Genomic DNA, 18,105 nt, shown 5'->3' with positions numbered 1-18,105 from the left:
GGCCGATACCTGCACGCGGTCCTCGGATCAATTTGTGAACTTAACCTACTGATCATGACACACATTCGGCGATTACGACCGCATGTGTGCGCGCACGATCGTTTCGTCCACGAATTTCGACGCCCCTCGACGTTCATATGTGTTTTTGGATGTGGGTCATAGATTCAGGCAAATTTTTAGATATACACAAAGCGAAATCTGTTCAATTTCAAATTCTAGTACAGACCGGCTACGTTCTTTTTCTATTTCATTTCTTGGGCGTGTAATTCAATGAATAGCCGGCTCTCTATTTATTTAACGTTATTCAATAACACTTATGAATCTAAATTCGTATTAGCGCAGAAACATAATAATGGTAGATATATTTAAACGAGTTAATAAAAATAATAACGTTCAAATTGATTCGGCGAAGGCGGAAAGAGCGGACGCCAGATAGATGCAAGGCCAGTCGTCAAGGTCTACGGAAATTATAATTAAACGAATTCAAACTCTATTCACACGTTATAATGTTGTTAATCGATTATATTTGAACGTAGTACTGCAAGACAATAAGTTGGGTGTTTTAAATGCAGCATTTTTCAGTAATAGCTAGAGATCAAGGTTGCTTTACGTGTTCTAGTAGGATAAGGTCACAACTCACAGGTGTACGGAACGCAATAAGAGGGCATTACACGAAGTTTTCCCGCTCTAACCTAACGATCTAATGTTATTATTTAATTGATTGGTCTGTATACTCTTCATTATAATAACAGATTCGTAACTAATAATTGACGTTTAAAATTCAATATGGCGGACACAGCGCAGTGCCTAAATTGCGTTATTAAAATAACATTAACCAAATTGCTAAAAATTCTAGAAAAGATACAAATAAAATATTCCAAGGATTTCATTATATTTGAAATAAAAAAAAATATATATTTCGTTAATAAAAGTGTATATAAAATAATTTTGAATAGTCATGAATAAATATAACCACTACGCATACTGCTTAAGGAATAAATAAAAATATACTTTAGCGTTGTAAACTTCCCCATTAAATAGAGATCGGAATATATAATTGACATAATTTGTTGTTGTCCTAAATTCACATTAATACGGTTATATGAGACGTTACTTTAAATAATTACACGCAAAATTTATAATAAGTACTTATATAAAAATAACGGAGCAAATACTATTACGCGGATTATTCAAAAGTCGGTCACGGTCTATGGATGTCCCAAACTATTTTTTCACCATGCCCGACAGATCTCATTATAAGAACAATACACACGAGAGGGACAAATATATATATATACATATATATATATAGCATTCATTTAAGTAAAAATGATCAATGTATTCAATTTAACAGCGTAATAAATGATATAAAACATATATCTTTTCTAAGTTCTAATAAAGGATAAATATTATTGAATATTTGTAAATATTTTAAGCTTATATATATTTAAGAAAAATGGAACTGGTATTTGAGCGCCTCGTTAAGATTTAAATATACATATTATATAAATATTATAAAACAATTCAAATGCGTACTAAATCTCTTTATTAAATAGATAACGTCTGTATCGAATGAGTTATATGCAAAGTTACATTAAGAAATTTTATAACATGTGGCTCTATGAAACAACTTTGGCGCCAAATCTAAATAAGACTAATGGTATTGGCGAGCCTCTAGTAGGAAGTCAATACAACATCAGAGGGGCGGCGCGGGTGCTATCAAAGTAGGCCAAGGTTAACTGTATGACCAGCATATCGCGACCTCAGAGATAGTACTATCGGTCCCACCTTTGGGTACGATGCAAAGAAGTGCGAGGGAGGAAGGGGGTCGAGCTAAATTGGATTGTTGAATATTTTCGACTCGAGCACATCCGAATTCTGCCGATGGATGACGACTTTGATATCATTAGTATTTTCATACAGAGATACGAGATCGTGTGATTTATTCTCTATTATTGCTACATCAACTTTATAAAATTAAAAATAATGTTTAAGAAAGAAGGGAGTAAGTAGCTTTATAATTTTTAAGATGAGAAATTTTGTGACTGCTTTTTAAAATTGTAATAATTTATTTTAACAAATACAAACCATAATAAAAAAAAGAAAGTTTGTTTTAAGCATTGTTCCCGAGATTCGTTAACAAACAAATGCTTATTGTGAGTTTTATGAGTAGGTACCATAAAAAAGTCAACATCTTTATGTTAACTAATTTTGTCAGGCAACCCTTTGGGTGAGCCCGTTATTTGTTGTTTTCTTTACAATCTTGAATAAACTTTTTGGTTTGTTATTAATTGTTTTGTTTGAAATCTATGTATCTATCTTTGTATTTAACGAGTATTTATTTTAAGAAAGTTAAAAAGACGCGCTATGTAAAAAAATTGAATTATGTAAGTACATAACATTATCTAAATCTCACGTATCTGTCTGTGACTGTGTCTCGAAAATGTATCTCACGAATGACCTTAATCTTGTAATATAATAAATTGTTATTACTGATTGAATTGTATTTTAACAAAAGTGATATACATTAAATAGTAATAAGTATTTCGAGTACATAATATTTATCTACATAAGGAGTATACATAATCTTTGTAATTGAGTTGTCATTTCATTTCTGGTCAATTAAGTGTAAAATTACTGCTTATTATAATTTTAAGAAATATTTTAAAAGCAGAACAAAAATCTGTGAAACACGGAACTAAAATAACACTGGTAATATTTATATGTATATATATTTTTTGATTCAACTGAAAATTTCCATTTTTTTTAACTTATGTTTTAAAATTTAATAACATTATTATCGTTAATATTTATTGTTTATTTAAAAATATTTTATACACGATAATGTTTTAGCAGAATTGTCTCGCTCGCAATCGTGTATTATCTGTGGACTGTGAGTTTTTCGCGCGAGTGCGTAACAGCGTTACAGCGCATCATAGCATAATTTGTGTCAAGGATTCTATATTGGAGAAAAATTTGCGAACCTTGACGCCGTTAGATTAGAATTAGGACTGTCCGAATTATTTATTTTACTACGTGGGTTTTATATATTTAGATTTACAAAAAGAACTATTTCACGTTTTTGCACGCGAGTTCATTTATCGGGACCTTGATGGACTATATACTTATTACTTTGCGTGCCGACATATTTTTAATTTAAAATAATAGTTTAGTATCGATCTATTTCTTTGTGAATACGGTTAATTGATATAATAAAAATTAATTGGTGTTTATGTTATACTTCGAAAAAAGATTGTTACGAAAATGGATTTATAATTAATTTACGTTTATTCAGAAAGTATTTTTAATTTGAAACCATTTTTCACAGAATTTCGCAGATAAGAAATAATAAACAAGTTTAAAATATACCCATAAAACCTTTACAGTAAAAGCGCCTTTTTTTTAAAATAACTTTTAAATATATACGTCTTATGACATATATTCAATTACTTAATTATAATTTTAATTATAATTCGAAAACAAGTTTTAAAAAGTTTTTATTAATTTAGAAACTGGAATATATAACAATAAATTAATAATGAATAATTCAAATATTTATTAAACCTGTCGAACGAAAACTTTCAAAAAATTAAAATCGTATAACTAATATTTTTCACTTAAGCGTTTAAGCATGTGTTAGTATCGACTCAGTCATTTACATAAACGTGATCACGGCTTGCGACAACATGACATAACTTTCTTTATCATCTTCACTAGCAAACTTAAATCTTTCTAATACAAGCTACGTCATTTTGTATAATTAATAAAATGTGTATAAAATATATAAATTTCAAGTGTATATATATATATATATATATATATAAACAGATACTAATGGTTTACTCGTATTGCAGTTGTGTTTTTTTTTTTTTACAAATAATTAATTACATTAGATCCATATATAGAACGTATTTAAATAGTTTTAAACGTGTTACGTGTCGCTTATGTCTTTGTTAGCACATAAGAACTTTGATCTCTATCTCGAAATTTCGCAAAAATTCTCTCCACTTTCAGAGAGCGACCATAGATCACTGCATCGAATAAGTTATTACATAATTAAATTATATTAAAAATTTAAATATCTATCTTATTAATATTTAAAATAAAAATAAACATAACAACATGTAGAGTACGATTTTTTTCCGTAAAAACATAAATTGACAATAATTTACAATTGAAAGTAAAATAACATCCAAAAGACCATTTGTTTTTTTAATAGGGTCGCTATCACATATTTAAATCGATGTTAAAGCAACTAGACAGTCTGCCACGTAATAACTGTGACGTTTCACTTTCACTGCGCATGCGCACGGAAGCGCCTCGGATTTATCGTGTTTAATTTCATCAATTGTACTCACTACACATGTTTTTTAAAGATAATGATCAATGTGTGAAATAGTTAAATTAACATATTTTAACAAAAGAAAAGTTGCCATATAACATCACAATTTCCTAAAATATTGTTTTTTTTCTAAGGCAACACTTTAGTCACATGGTCAATTAATATAAGACTATTGGCAGATAATTTCTCGTAACAAAGTGTATATTTTCTCCTTTAACTAAGATCTGAGCTGGAGACCACAGTCTGACGTTCCTCAAACAATACACCAGATAGGTTCAATGGGTCAGAATAGAACCTGCGACTTTCACATTGCTTGGCACCTCGAATACTTACGAGTATGGCTTATGTTTACCTATTTTGTGTTACCAGAAGTAATAAAAAGCTATTCAGTAAAGACTCACACACAGATCCAGTATTCTAATTCTATTTCTACGTTCTATTTCTATTTATACCAAATCATATTTCTATTTCTACGAAATAGCTTCTTGACTACAAGAGTAAGTAAATATTTAAACAGGTAACTATTAATTTTATTAGAATGTTAATTATATTAAACCTTAAACTAAACAGATACTAATTTTGTTAATTTATAAATGACGCAACGTATAATCAAAACAATAACTATATGTTTTCATCATTATCGGTTCAGTGGTTTGGCTGTGAAAGAGCAACAGACAGACAGACAGACTTTCACATTTATAATATCAGTATAGATATTGAGAGAATAGTAACAACCAGTTGCTTAGCAACCACATATATATAATATACGGGGGAGGTCGAGACTTTTCCATTTTAAAGTCGGTTAGGCTGATGTATGACCGCACTCATACGCGCAGTTAAATATATTATTGCAACAAGTGAAAGTATAATTTGATAAATCATCGCTATACGAGTATGAATACATCGTTTATAACAAAGAAATCGATCACTAATTGATGACTCTACAAAACGAAACGCAAGCAATTCTGACTTTTATTGACAGAACAATAAGATCTAGCTTGCAAGGATTAATTAATATTATAATACGATCAATTACTTTACAATAAACTGATGTATAAAATATATTTCATATGAAATTGTTCAAAAATAAATACTAATTTTAATATTAATTAGTGTCCATATTTATTTTATTATAACACAGTACAGTATTCAGTGAATACCGGAGATCTTTGCTAAACTATGGAACTATAATAAAGAATATTGATATAGTCTTTTTGTCTATTGTATATAGAATTAGGTTTACATATAAGTTTTACATTGAAAGTAAATGTTATCTTAACTGTATTATATAACGGAGTGTTTATCTATTGTAAATTATGGCGAACAAACAGACGAACAAGTTGCGATTAACATAATTTGTACTAACAGCCCTGTTGGTTTTCTGGCTAACTTTTAAAGCAGATACGAAGATGCTAGTTTAAATAATTAAATACCGATTTTGGCTTGAAATTCTTAGTCCTGCATCTGTGACTTTCCACTCGTATTAAGAGAGTGAAGGAATCATGATATTATAATGTAATCAATACTTTCAAAGATGGACATGTTTTGTGACTTGTATATGACGTTTGTATAGGGTGGGTTGTTATTTTGTTTTATGTGTACGTAATATTCAATACCACACTACTTTTGAACTTTGTATGAGAAAATCTTCCAGTAAGTGGGCCCAGTGTAATGATGATGATATTTAATTCGATATGGTCGCAAAATATGAATTCTTGTAACTGAAGTCAACAGCAACTTTAAAAGAACAAATAATTCGGTTTGAAAAGCTTTCTCCTTCCATTTTAAATCTATGATTTCTGCATAATTCATACGTTTCGAAACTTTGTCGAATTAACGTATCCTTACCGAATTATAACAAATTTTACGAACTAAATATCACCAAGACACGGTTGTATAATTAAATATAAATATATCACAGTGAATTATTTTAGTATACTGAAGTATTACCTACGATTATTTTAAAACGCAACACATTAACATATCGACGTCTCGTTCTATCGCGCATAATATCAAGATAGTCAGATAAGAACGGTATAACAGAGGTTGTTTGTTCGACTCGTGATAAGGGCAAGGCCATTCATTGTCTGATAAGTGCATTCGTTATCTTCCCTTAGGACTTGGCTTTTCCGTGATTTCTGCATTAGGAAATAAGGTTGGAATAAACATGTTACGTCAGCCTCACTGAGACGATCGAAGCAGATTTTTTAGCTACTAAAGCGACCACAGATTCAAACCGCAGTTCTGTAACTGATAGAATGCTCGTAGCTATTACTACCCGAACGCTAAATAAATGAAATGGATCTCATGCCCTTATCCACGCTTTATTGTCGTCGAGACAAATCCAAAAACCTTATCCAATATTGGGGCATTCAATTCTTGTTGATTGTCAAAATCTACTACCGATTGAGAGAAACTGTAGTCTTCCCAACACAATCTTTCAATTTTTTCTATATATATATTCTCTAATTAAACATTTAATTCTAGAAGAATAATACATTGTACATAATAATATTAAATAACTTTTGTTTTTACGATGTTTTATCACACAAGTTTTTCTTTACATTTCTCAAGTACAGTGAATAGTTAATTCCATAAAGACACAACACGCTGTATAATCATTAATAAATAAATTTACGATGTTTAAAAAATAAATATTCTTCAAAAAGTCTTTATAGGGATTATTCGATAAACAGTCGATATATCGTACTTAACATTTAAGTGAACTTTTCCATTCATAACTTCAGATTATTAATGTATTTCCGCTATAGACAGATATGATGTTTCCAATTTCAAAATAATTACATCAATACAATAGTTCTTTTTTTAAATTATAACAGGACGGGAGACGAGTGTATTGGCCATGTTACAACTGTCAATAGGCATCAGTTATATATATAAAAAAAATAATTTAAGCCGTCAATCCGCTGACAGTCATGAGAACGATGATGTTATATCCCCGATACCTGTAATTACACTGGCTCACTACCATTCAAATCAAAATGTATTGCTCGCTACCTGAATAACTTATCAGTGTTTGGTACCTACATAGAAGAAAACCCTCAAAATTCGAAGGATTAACGTCGATCTTAAGTCATAACTGACACTTGCTTATTAATTGTTTCAAATTGAATCCTAAAACGACAAACGTTAAAATATCGTTAGATGGCATTGACAACCCTAACACAACATGCGTTAGATATTGCTTATGTAGAGAGGCGGCACCTTTATTACTATGCAGTTACGAGTACTTGATTTCATGCAGATGCATTTTTATTACAGTTTTGACGCCACAACAACCGTTTTTAACTAAACTTAAAGTAAATACCAGTTTTAAACATTTTTATTTAAAAGCCTTAAATAAACTACACCGATTAGAGATTCATTTATTATATAGTCTTTTCTTCTCTATCTTCTCTGAAAACCAAGATGCTCAATTGTTATAATAAGTAATAAACGAAGATGGTGGGCTCAAATAATTTGTTTATGCAAAAATCACGAGGACACCTGCATATCTGATGAAAATTTGTCACGTGTGGATCCGACAATTCACATCGGAGTAACTTGGCAGAGCGGCCATCCCACTGTTGAGCACCAGTGGGATTGTTTACGGGCTGTTTCTTTTATGCTTCTCAGAGTATATTTTGACTATATATACTGGGCATACATTTTTAATTTATAAATATTTCGCATTCAATAAAAACACTACCGGTTTTTTGGGTTATTTATCTAAGATAAGTTAATTTTAGAAACAAGAGCTCTAAAACAATCAAACATATGAAATTAATTTAGTTTAGTTAGTACCTAATGGCTATGGTAGCATATAGTTTTATTAAAACTTAAACTCTAGAAGGTACGTTTTTAAATATGAATACATAAACAAATTCAGCAAAATAATTTCTAATAACACGTAAGCTTTAAATAAATATATTAATTAATAGAACAATGTAAACGTGAAAAAAAAACAATGTCGGTGTTCGGTCAATGTTGGCAAAATACTTTGAAGTTTATAGTTACATTAAAAAGGGGTTTTCGCTGAATTATCCTAATTTAAAAATCTCTTACAATTTTGTACATATAATTATGTACATACATATATAACAGCGTCAAAATATTATTCTTGGTATATGTCGCCAAAGATTTGTTTGCAAACGTAAAAAAAAAACTGTGTTACCAACTAATCAATAACATAATCATCGCTGTTTGATTGTTTTTTTTAAATATTATATCTATATAAAGCACAATCCATATAAAAAACAGTCCATTAATATATTTTATCTTTGATAATTTCGTTCTAAAACTTTCTAGTTGGTTGATAGTTTAAAGTTTCTCTAAATAATCTTTAAACTATTCGAAAATATACGTTTTATAAAATACATAATTTAATTTAATGTATTTTTAAACATAAAATAAACGCAAAACACGATTGCACTACGCTTTACTCGACGACAAGGCCAAATGCGTTCATTTTATAAAAATATCCTCTATAATGCTTTATCGAACTTTAACACACAATTATTGTTCAATCTTTGGTGTATTTAAAATGTTATCTCGTTTATGTATATTATTTAAAAAAACTGTTTAATTATGTGTTATTACTACTTCACTGCGAAATAAAAAACAATACTTATTTTTAGAAAATTCCGCGAATATAATTTATCCAAAACGACGTGAACCGATTTCAGTAATCTCTTTGTAACCTTGAGATTAAAATACATATAAATAATACGATATATAAAAATAAATTCAAATACATGTCATTGGGAAATATAAGATGCAAAATAATATAATTGAACTTCAAGAATTTCGAAATAAAACGCTTGGAAATACGTACTCTACCGCTCTACTCGCGAGAAATTGTCTCTGTAAAATTCCAAAATATAAATATATTTTATATCAATTACAAATAAAGTAGTGATACACAAAACTAAAGAGTCAATTAAAAACAAAACCAGTTAATCACAGTTCTTTGTTGTTCAACAAATACGAGACGAAATAATCAAAACATGTCACAAAATATGCCAAAATTATTGATAAAAATCGATAAACAATTGTAAGATTATATCCAAAAAACTTACCACCATCCAAAATGCAATCCAAACGTTAAAAGATCCGTGTCCACAAACACAAAAATCTCCGTAAAATAATCATCCAGCACGTAACACTGTGTCACTGATCACACACACGTCTTCCCCGCTCGGCGGCTGTCAAGTCACTGAACTGCCGCCCGCCTCCGTACCGAGATGCGAGTAACTTATCATGGAACCCTGAATTTTAGGAATCAGGTCAACTGGGTATTGAGGCAGTGTCCTATCGTCTAAGAAAACCTATTAGATTTTTTTTTTTTTTTATACCCAATACTGATTATAAAATTTCGAACGTGTCAGTAGATTTCTATGGAGAGATTTTGTAATTAGCAGTCGGTGTGTCTATTGTTTATTGTTATGCATTATTTTAAATACGATTGTGTAATTAATTATTATCTCTGAATTAATATTTGAATTTATTAATGTTTATCTGATTCGATAATTTAATCAACAATATTATACTTTTACATTGAATCTTTGAATTTATTAAATGATTATTAGCGTGGGAGTCGCAAAATTCACCAATCGTCGGAATAACAAATTATGACGTTATTTACAGAGCTCAAAATAATTATTTATTTTTATCTACAATACATAATAATAAATGAGCTTATCTTGTCTTTTAAAAATAACTTTCAAAGAAAAAAATCTTTAAATAAATAAAAATCGAAGCCCTGCACACCTAAAATATAAATTATAATATTTTCACTTGTGTACGACTTCGTAAACAATAAATTAATTCATAAAAAATCTCGGAGGCATTGAAATTTAAGTCCTAGGATTTAATATTCTAGTTTTAGGTCTACATCGTTGCTCATAATAATTGTTTTGATTTGTAAATGTTTTGTTGAAATTATTGCGTAATATTTTTCTGTAACTACAGTTTATATTTGGTACATTTATTTAACTGGCTATTCTCGAATCAAGATTTACATAGCGATATCAAATTATTTCTAATAACGTAATTCTCATTTTTATTTTTATTTTAAATAAGGTTCCAGACAGACAAATAAACAAACTGTTTGAAAGTGGTCACCACTGCCCACCACTGCATGCAATGTATTTCCACTGTGATAAATATTAACCATTCCTTACCGTCAATACACTAACCTTGGAAATTAAGATATGAGGTCCTTTGCATTATTAATTACATTGGCTCATTAGTATTTTTATGCAGAACCAAAAAATACAAGGTATTTCGATATCGCGGCAGAATAATTGGTAATTTTGTGGTAAATAGCTCTATACAGGTTTGTATAAGGCCATAGTGGTAGCCTATGTGAAATACCCCTCATCACCAGGCAAATATTAATAATTTCATGTTTTTTTAAATGTTTCTTGTAAAAGCAGAACATATCTAAAATATTGCTGTTATAAATATACTTATTTGATTAAAAACAAACACTATTCTACTCTACATGCTCAACTAAATTTTTATTCCATTTGGTGATTTTTTAATAATTTCAATGTCACTGATTAATTTTTAATTATATGAGTTCGGCCCATTCGAGAAAGTTTAAAAATGAATAGAAGAATTATAAAAATAGAAATAAATAATTAATAATAAATATTATATTGTTTATTATAAGTTATGATTAATAAATTTAAAAAGTATAAAGTAGTTCGATTTAAACCATTTCAACTTTCCCATTGTTACATGAAAGAATTGTTCGTCTGTGTTGGTATCTGTTTAATCTTGAAGAGCATTCAATTAGACGAATAAAAGCTAATCTAGCATCAATTAAATAAAGATTACGAAGAGCGCCGAAGTTTACCAACAATTTCCCACGTTCGACGATGTTTCCCGACATTTTCCGATGGAAGCCGACACAAACCGATGCTCTCCTACTCTCTCAAAAGCTTGGTAGGGAGGCGACCTACGTCCACAAGTGGCCACGATGCTCGACGACGTTTGCCGACTATTGCCGAAGCTTACCGATAAGTGGCGGCCGCCAGCGAGGTCGTGGTGCGGGAAGCGCGTCACTCAAGGTGAGTTCTTTTCCCGCCAAACTACGTCAGTGACTTTGTATTGTGTTGCCATTTTTAATTAAATGCCAAAGATAATATATCACCTTCGATGTAATGTGGGCATAATTTGGATGTTTGAATACATTTCTTAACATTTGTAATGTAACAAGTGTTCATACAGTATTATGCCTATATTTAATCTGGCTAACTCACCTTTCAAACCTGAACATATCAATACAAGATATTTTTATGGGGCGATGGAATAAGTTATGAATAAATGCTAAAGAACCCCAAACGAGTTTGCAGAAGGACCTGCCAACAAGTGGCGATGTTTGACGGTAGAATGATGAGTGGGATGATGAGTGGTATGTGACCAAGTACGACCGAGTATAATAAACATGTACCTATAGAGAAGCGGTTAGATTTCACGAAATGCCTAATAATGATCGGCGCTGGGAGAGCAACCCTTGGCTATTTTATCTGGTCATTTCCATATACATGACCTACTTAAATCTTTGACCTTTAAAAATCTTTAAGATATTGATCTGAGTTAAGAGTCATAAAATTATAATATACATGATTTATGTAATCGTATTCATAATTATATGTTGGACAAGAACAGGGATGATCTCACCGATACTGATTAATCCAGGATCTTTAAATAAGGCAATTGAGATTGTGACCTAATTACGAATAGGCAATCAGATATAGAATATCGACAATGATTGAAAAATTCTTCGATTTTATGATCTGATTTTCGACTTCTTCATAATAGCTATAACACCACGATCATAAAATCGACGCGCCGCGTCACTTTTTCTCGGAGATAATTGATGTTTGATAATCACCTCGCCTTATTGCCTCCACTGGTTACAGGAGGGCTGGTTCGTTTTTAGCCCAGAGGATCGGAATTGCAATTCAACGGGGAAATGCTGCTAGCATTCTTGCCACCATTCCACGCGGTCAAGATTTATACAGTAACTATTTTTAATTCATATTTGTATATATATTTAAGCACTTAATGTTATCTATTCTTATGTTAATAAATATATTGAAGTTTCCCTATAATTTAAATGATAATGAGCATTGATAATCCATGGAATATTTCATATTCACTCATAAAAAAATAATATTTAATTTTTTTTTTTTTGATGTCATTGGTGGCAAACGAGCAGGAGGCTCACCTGATGGAAAGTGACTACCACCGCCCATGGACATCTGCAACACCGGGGGGCTTGCAGGTGCGTTGCCGGCCTTTCAGGAAAGAGTACGCTCTTTTCTTGAAGGTTCCCAAGTCGTATCGGTTCGGAAAAACCGTCGGCGAAAGCTGGTTCCACAGAGTGGTTGTGCGAGGCAGAAAATGTCTTAAAAATCGCGCTGTTGTGGATTTTCGGACATCTAGGTGGTGCGGGTGATAATTGATATAATAATAAAAATAAGTGAATCAACAGTTAGTAATTATAAAATTGTTGACGCTAAGGAGCTGAAAATTTATCTTGTTAACTTACAGAGCCGGATGTAATATGCTTAGTGTTATATCCTTACGGAGTGTTATTATATAGTATAGTATACCGGTACTATAACCGTAACTATAGCACTCCCGGTGAATAAAACTGCCTCACTCCACGAAACTCATTAAAGCCCTGAATATGCGTGAGAATTCATTATTATTAACGTGAAAGTAAAAATTATGACCTGAGATAATTCTCAACCAAATTCAAATAGTTCAAATCCACCATCATGTACAATTGAGTTTTGTTCTGATCCATCTGCCAATGCCAAGTGGAAGAGAGAGCATTTTCTTTTACTATTGGCAGATGAATGCAGCGTAATGGGCTGGCGCAAACCTATATGAATGGATGCGGTGTTATATAGATCAGTACTAGACTACTACAGTGCTTGTATTTTTACATTACATGAGAGTTTATTACCAATACACAGTCTAATTCCTCGACTACTTCTTTGGCAAAATTTAGTTTGTATAGTCACTAGCATAAAAAGGGTGTGCAAAATTTAAGCTCTACTTTAAACGGACCTGGTTTTAAATTCAGCTAAGGGGTTTCAGCTGTTGTACGAACAGCTGAAAAATCTATGAAGCAACACGTACAGTACTCGACACAGAAGAGGGCATTTTGGAGTATGTCTCAAAAATTATAATTTTATAATTTACTCGAAGTTAAAATACCTATTTTCTCTCCTTCAAGATGAAATTAAAAAAACAAAATTACCGTATATTCACTTTATAGTATAAACCTATGTTCCAAAGTTTCGCTTTCTATCCTTCAGAAGTGTGGGCTGCGTATTCAAAGTTAATTAGGACTAACGATTTATTAATTATTTAAGATTTAATATATACCAATATTTTAACAAAACATACAACGAAAAACTTACTATTTAATAAATATATTAACATATATAGGACACAACTTTCTCTCTCTATTGAGTGCTAAGGGTCTTATAAAATACAGATACATGTACAAATCTAGATACATAGCATTTCGTTACGTAGCGTCTTAGTACTGAGACAATGAGCGATTCTGCGGTGAAAGTTTTGAATCGCAAGGCTCTGAGGTTATATATCTTGCATAAATTAACTAAAGCTGAAAGCATTTTCCTACTATTTCACAGTCGAGCTAAAATTAAGGGTATGACCAAATTTTTATGCTCTTTTTCTGCATTACTTGTTTATTTTTATATATATATATATATGTACATATTACATATATTTTTAGCATTCATTTTATACAAACAAATACGTGGCTTTACTTAAATTTGATTACCTTCTCAGTGTCGTCCATAACAGAGGCTCTATATTTTAATATTGTATAGCAATTTCGTCATAATAATAAAACTAAGGAAAACATTAAAATTCCAGAACGCAAGACAAAACGGTATATAATTTATTAATAATCACCATGACAGATGATTTGCCAAAAACACTTCGACAGCCCGCGGGGGGTCCAAGATCACCAAGATCGTGATAACTTTTAAATCGATAATATTGGAAGCCTACAATAATAAAACTTATTCCATTATGCTTCGCATCAAAATCCATTATAATGACCTCTGCGTCGATAGATCGTAAAATTTACACAAAGACCATCAATTCGGCCGTGAGGCATAACAAAATTTGACCTATGATTTCCTTAGCACGTCGCAATTTCAGAGGTTTGGCGGTGCGACAGTGTGAAGTTACGAAAGTTCTGCCAAGCCTTCACTAAGGTCACAGTAAGGTCACCATGAGGTCACTGAATAGCATTGCCGCAGAAACGTTTCGTAAAGGGTGTTGAATTACTTCCGTACACTTGGGCCTTATTGAAAGAGCGATGCAAATTAATTTACTGCAACATATCGAGAAGGAAAAGCGTTTCCAAGAAAGTTCAAGAAACCTTCTACAATTAATAATTATTAAAATTTAATTCAAAACGTAACATAATCGACTAGCTAACTTTTTCACAATATTTTATTTAATTTACTTTGTATACTCTGCAAATAAACAAAACAATTGTAATCTATAATTCTAGGTAGCGGTATTATATCAATTTTAATATTATACGAAACAAAATAAGTTATGCATATTTAATTTTAATAACAAATACTTATTGATAGCAAAGAATATTTTTTGTCGAGCCTCGCAGCCTCGTGTAAGGTCGGCGAGCTGTGCTGAGTCAGGAGGCCATAATCCACGCGTTGCATCACGAGGCACATATATTATTCATATGATAAACTAGAGGAGGGGAAATACACTCATATTTCTAGTACCGTGCTTCCAGTAGGTCTATAAACAGGCTCGATGATATCCCCGAATAACATTCCAACGTAAAATATATTTGAAGAAAACAATTATTTATCATTTAAGAATTAATTAGATGAAAGACCACCGTTGAAACGCATTTCAGATGCAGGACGAAAAATCCTTTATCCAGTAAGAGTAAAAGTTAGGGTATTTTATATCTGTTAGAAATGTGTTTAGAGTTAGAGACATACATTTGTGTTATTTGTTCGTCAATTTACCTTATTTTTTTAATAACATTTGAAATGATGTGACTTCGCGCTCCAGTGTTAGTCCTTCAAGCCTTTTGCCCGCATTACGACTAATTTCAAAGGAAGAAAAAATATACAACAAGAACAGGAACATCGATGGTGGTAACAACTCTGTTTAAAATATTTTCATGATTATGAAACTACCAAAACTTTATAGAAAAACCTCGTTAGCCATAAAATTTCACCCCAAAGTTATCTCAGCATAAAACAGAGCTCTGTTTCCAACCGAATACCTATCATTTTGCCATAATATTCACCGTCAGCCCCGGATCTATAGGGGTGCAAACCGAGGCGCCGCCGCATTTTCAGTGGTCGTCAAAATCATAATACAATACGTATAGTTGAAAATAAAAACAAGCTCAAGAAAACGACTAGCATTCAGCGATAAATATTAGATATATTAACGATATATTTGCAGAACGTTAGAGATAAGATTACTTTAGGGAATTGTAATTTAAACTTATTATTTTCAAAATATGTATCCAAACTCACTTTTTAGTCATCTTTAGAAGGCTAAATGAAAAAAAAAAATTAATATTATTTTGGGTGGAAAATAAAATTCTCTGAAGAAAAATAAAAGTCCTTGATGATTATTATATCTTGATTGTTATCCTAAAGGCTTACAATCCTCTATTATTTATAATAATAATAAAAATGTCTATAAATGCAGATCGGCAGCTGATCGCAGCGCTTTCGAAATGCTCCTTAAGAATATACGAACGTATACTAAGTTGAGTTTTAATGACGTGTAAGATGCCCGTCTCATTAAAAAACTAGGTGCTACTCGAGTGTGAGTATCTTAAACCCGACTAAAATATTAAGGTCCAGCGACAAGTGGTTAAATTGTCTATATTTAATGTTATCTCACACAATTATGTAAAACTTGTTAGACAACAGATAAGAAAGAGCGCCACTGGGCATCTCTGTGTTCACGAAAAAATCCAACAATTATATCTTTGTGTAATTTTTAAGTCATTTCATCACCATCAAGTTGGAGCCAATATAAAGTTTCTGCCCCGGTTCGAAACAATCATAGACCCGGGGCTAGTCCACCGTTTAAAATCACTAATATTATTCTGTTACTTTTCAAATACATTTAATGTAAATAAATAAAACAGAAACCAATTAGATCTTCACGGTATATGATTACTGGTCACATAACAGTTACATATAATACCATAACGTACAATAGCGGACATGTAATAAAAAAAATCTCAAAATAAATAAAATAATCAAAAACGAAGAAAATAAAACATAACCATGTATTAAATAATTCTGAAAATTACATTTTAAAATATCAGTCCCAGTAAGTAAATTTCTTTAATGTATGTTTCGACTGTATTGTATTATATCACACAGACACGCATATATATGTAAATATTTAAACATTAAGTAACGTAACGGTTTCGTCCGCGCGTCCGCAAACTCACACCGAGACCGCATCTTGGTTAGCTCATTTCTCTTCACGTAATTATATAATCAGTTACTTTAGAATAATTATTTCTATACAATTATATTATCTAGATTCCGAACCAGTGGTAGCTTTACTTTAAATAGTTTGTTAATAGCGATTCAAAAGTGCTTGTAAAAGCCTACTTGAATAAAGTATATTTTGATTTCATTTAATTTGATCGAGCCGACATGGCCCAGTGGTTAGAACGCGCGCTTAACCGATGATTTCGGGTTCAAACCCAGGCAAGCACCACTGAATTTTCATGTGTTTAATTTGTGTTTATAATTCATCTCGGGCTCGGCGGTGAATGAAAACATCGTGAGGAAACCTGCATGTGTCTAATTTCAATGAAATTCTGCCACATGTGTATTCCACCAACCCGCATTATAGCAGCGTGTTGTAATATACTCCGTACCTTCTCCTCGAAGGGAGAGGAGGCCTTAGCCTAGAAGTGGGAAATTTACAGGCTGTTAATGTTAAAAAAAATACAAATATTTGAATATTCTATCATCTTAATAATTGTCATTAATACTTTTTATCAAACTTCTTACACTAGTTTAGAAGTAAGAAGATTTAGTGTAGAAGTACACTAGAACTTCTTAGTTCTATTAAGGGGGTGTGCACTAGGTTCTTCTTATCCAACTATCGGTTATTCGTAGCTTTTGAAGTAGCAAGCCAAGTTGCTAAATTACGCCTCGTAGACAATTCTATTACCCGTCAGTAAAACGAATCGTTTCTGTAATATATCAGGTGAGCTTGCACAAAACTCTACCATCGACAAAAGAGAACTATAGAAACTTTCCTTCTTTTTCTATTTACGCCTATACAACGAATTTTTTTTTGCCTCTCATATATTCAAAAATCTTCTGACTGTGTAACCAATCAATCTATTTAAAAAATCTACTTGGTTTTCTTTTGTAGTTTGTTTTCAGGTATGAGCATCGCTGGATGGACACTAGGGGTATTGGGGGCTTTGCCCAGGGCTGGCGAAATTACTTAGAGGAGAAAAAATATCTTCGCGTAATTGAAAAGCTTTTCTTATCTTCCAAAATTAAAATAACTAAAAAATATTTATAAAAAAATTGGTTGAATGATAGCTGTTATTTATTTAAAAATAGTATATTCAGACTTTATGTAATACTAATAGTCGGACGTGGCTTCGCTCGCGTAAGGGTCGATCATCTGTTATTAGACAAAAAAAGTAGCCTACG

General features: G+C 31.4%; 1 protein-coding gene across 2 annotated transcripts in view; it reads right to left on the bottom strand.

The window, feature by feature from the left end:
• The window catches only part of LOC113404464 (ecdysone-induced protein 74EF), a 151,558-nt gene extending 141,979 nt beyond the window's left edge, over positions 1 to 9,579 (bottom strand). For both annotated transcript variants that reach the window (XM_026645359.2, XM_026645360.2), the window contains exon 1: positions 9,421 to 9,579. The gene's annotated coding sequence lies outside the window, so the exon portion shown is untranslated. The remainder of the gene's footprint in view (positions 1 to 9,420) is intronic.
• Between the last annotated feature and the right edge of the window lie 8,526 nt (positions 9,580 to 18,105).

Source organism: Vanessa tameamea, chromosome 5 (genome assembly GCF_037043105.1).
Source record: "Vanessa tameamea isolate UH-Manoa-2023 chromosome 5, ilVanTame1 primary haplotype, whole genome shotgun sequence".
Lineage (NCBI taxonomy): Eukaryota > Metazoa > Arthropoda > Insecta > Lepidoptera > Nymphalidae > Vanessa > Vanessa tameamea.
Note: the sequence above shows the minus strand (reverse complement) of the source record. Positions and strands in the feature narration are given on the sequence as shown.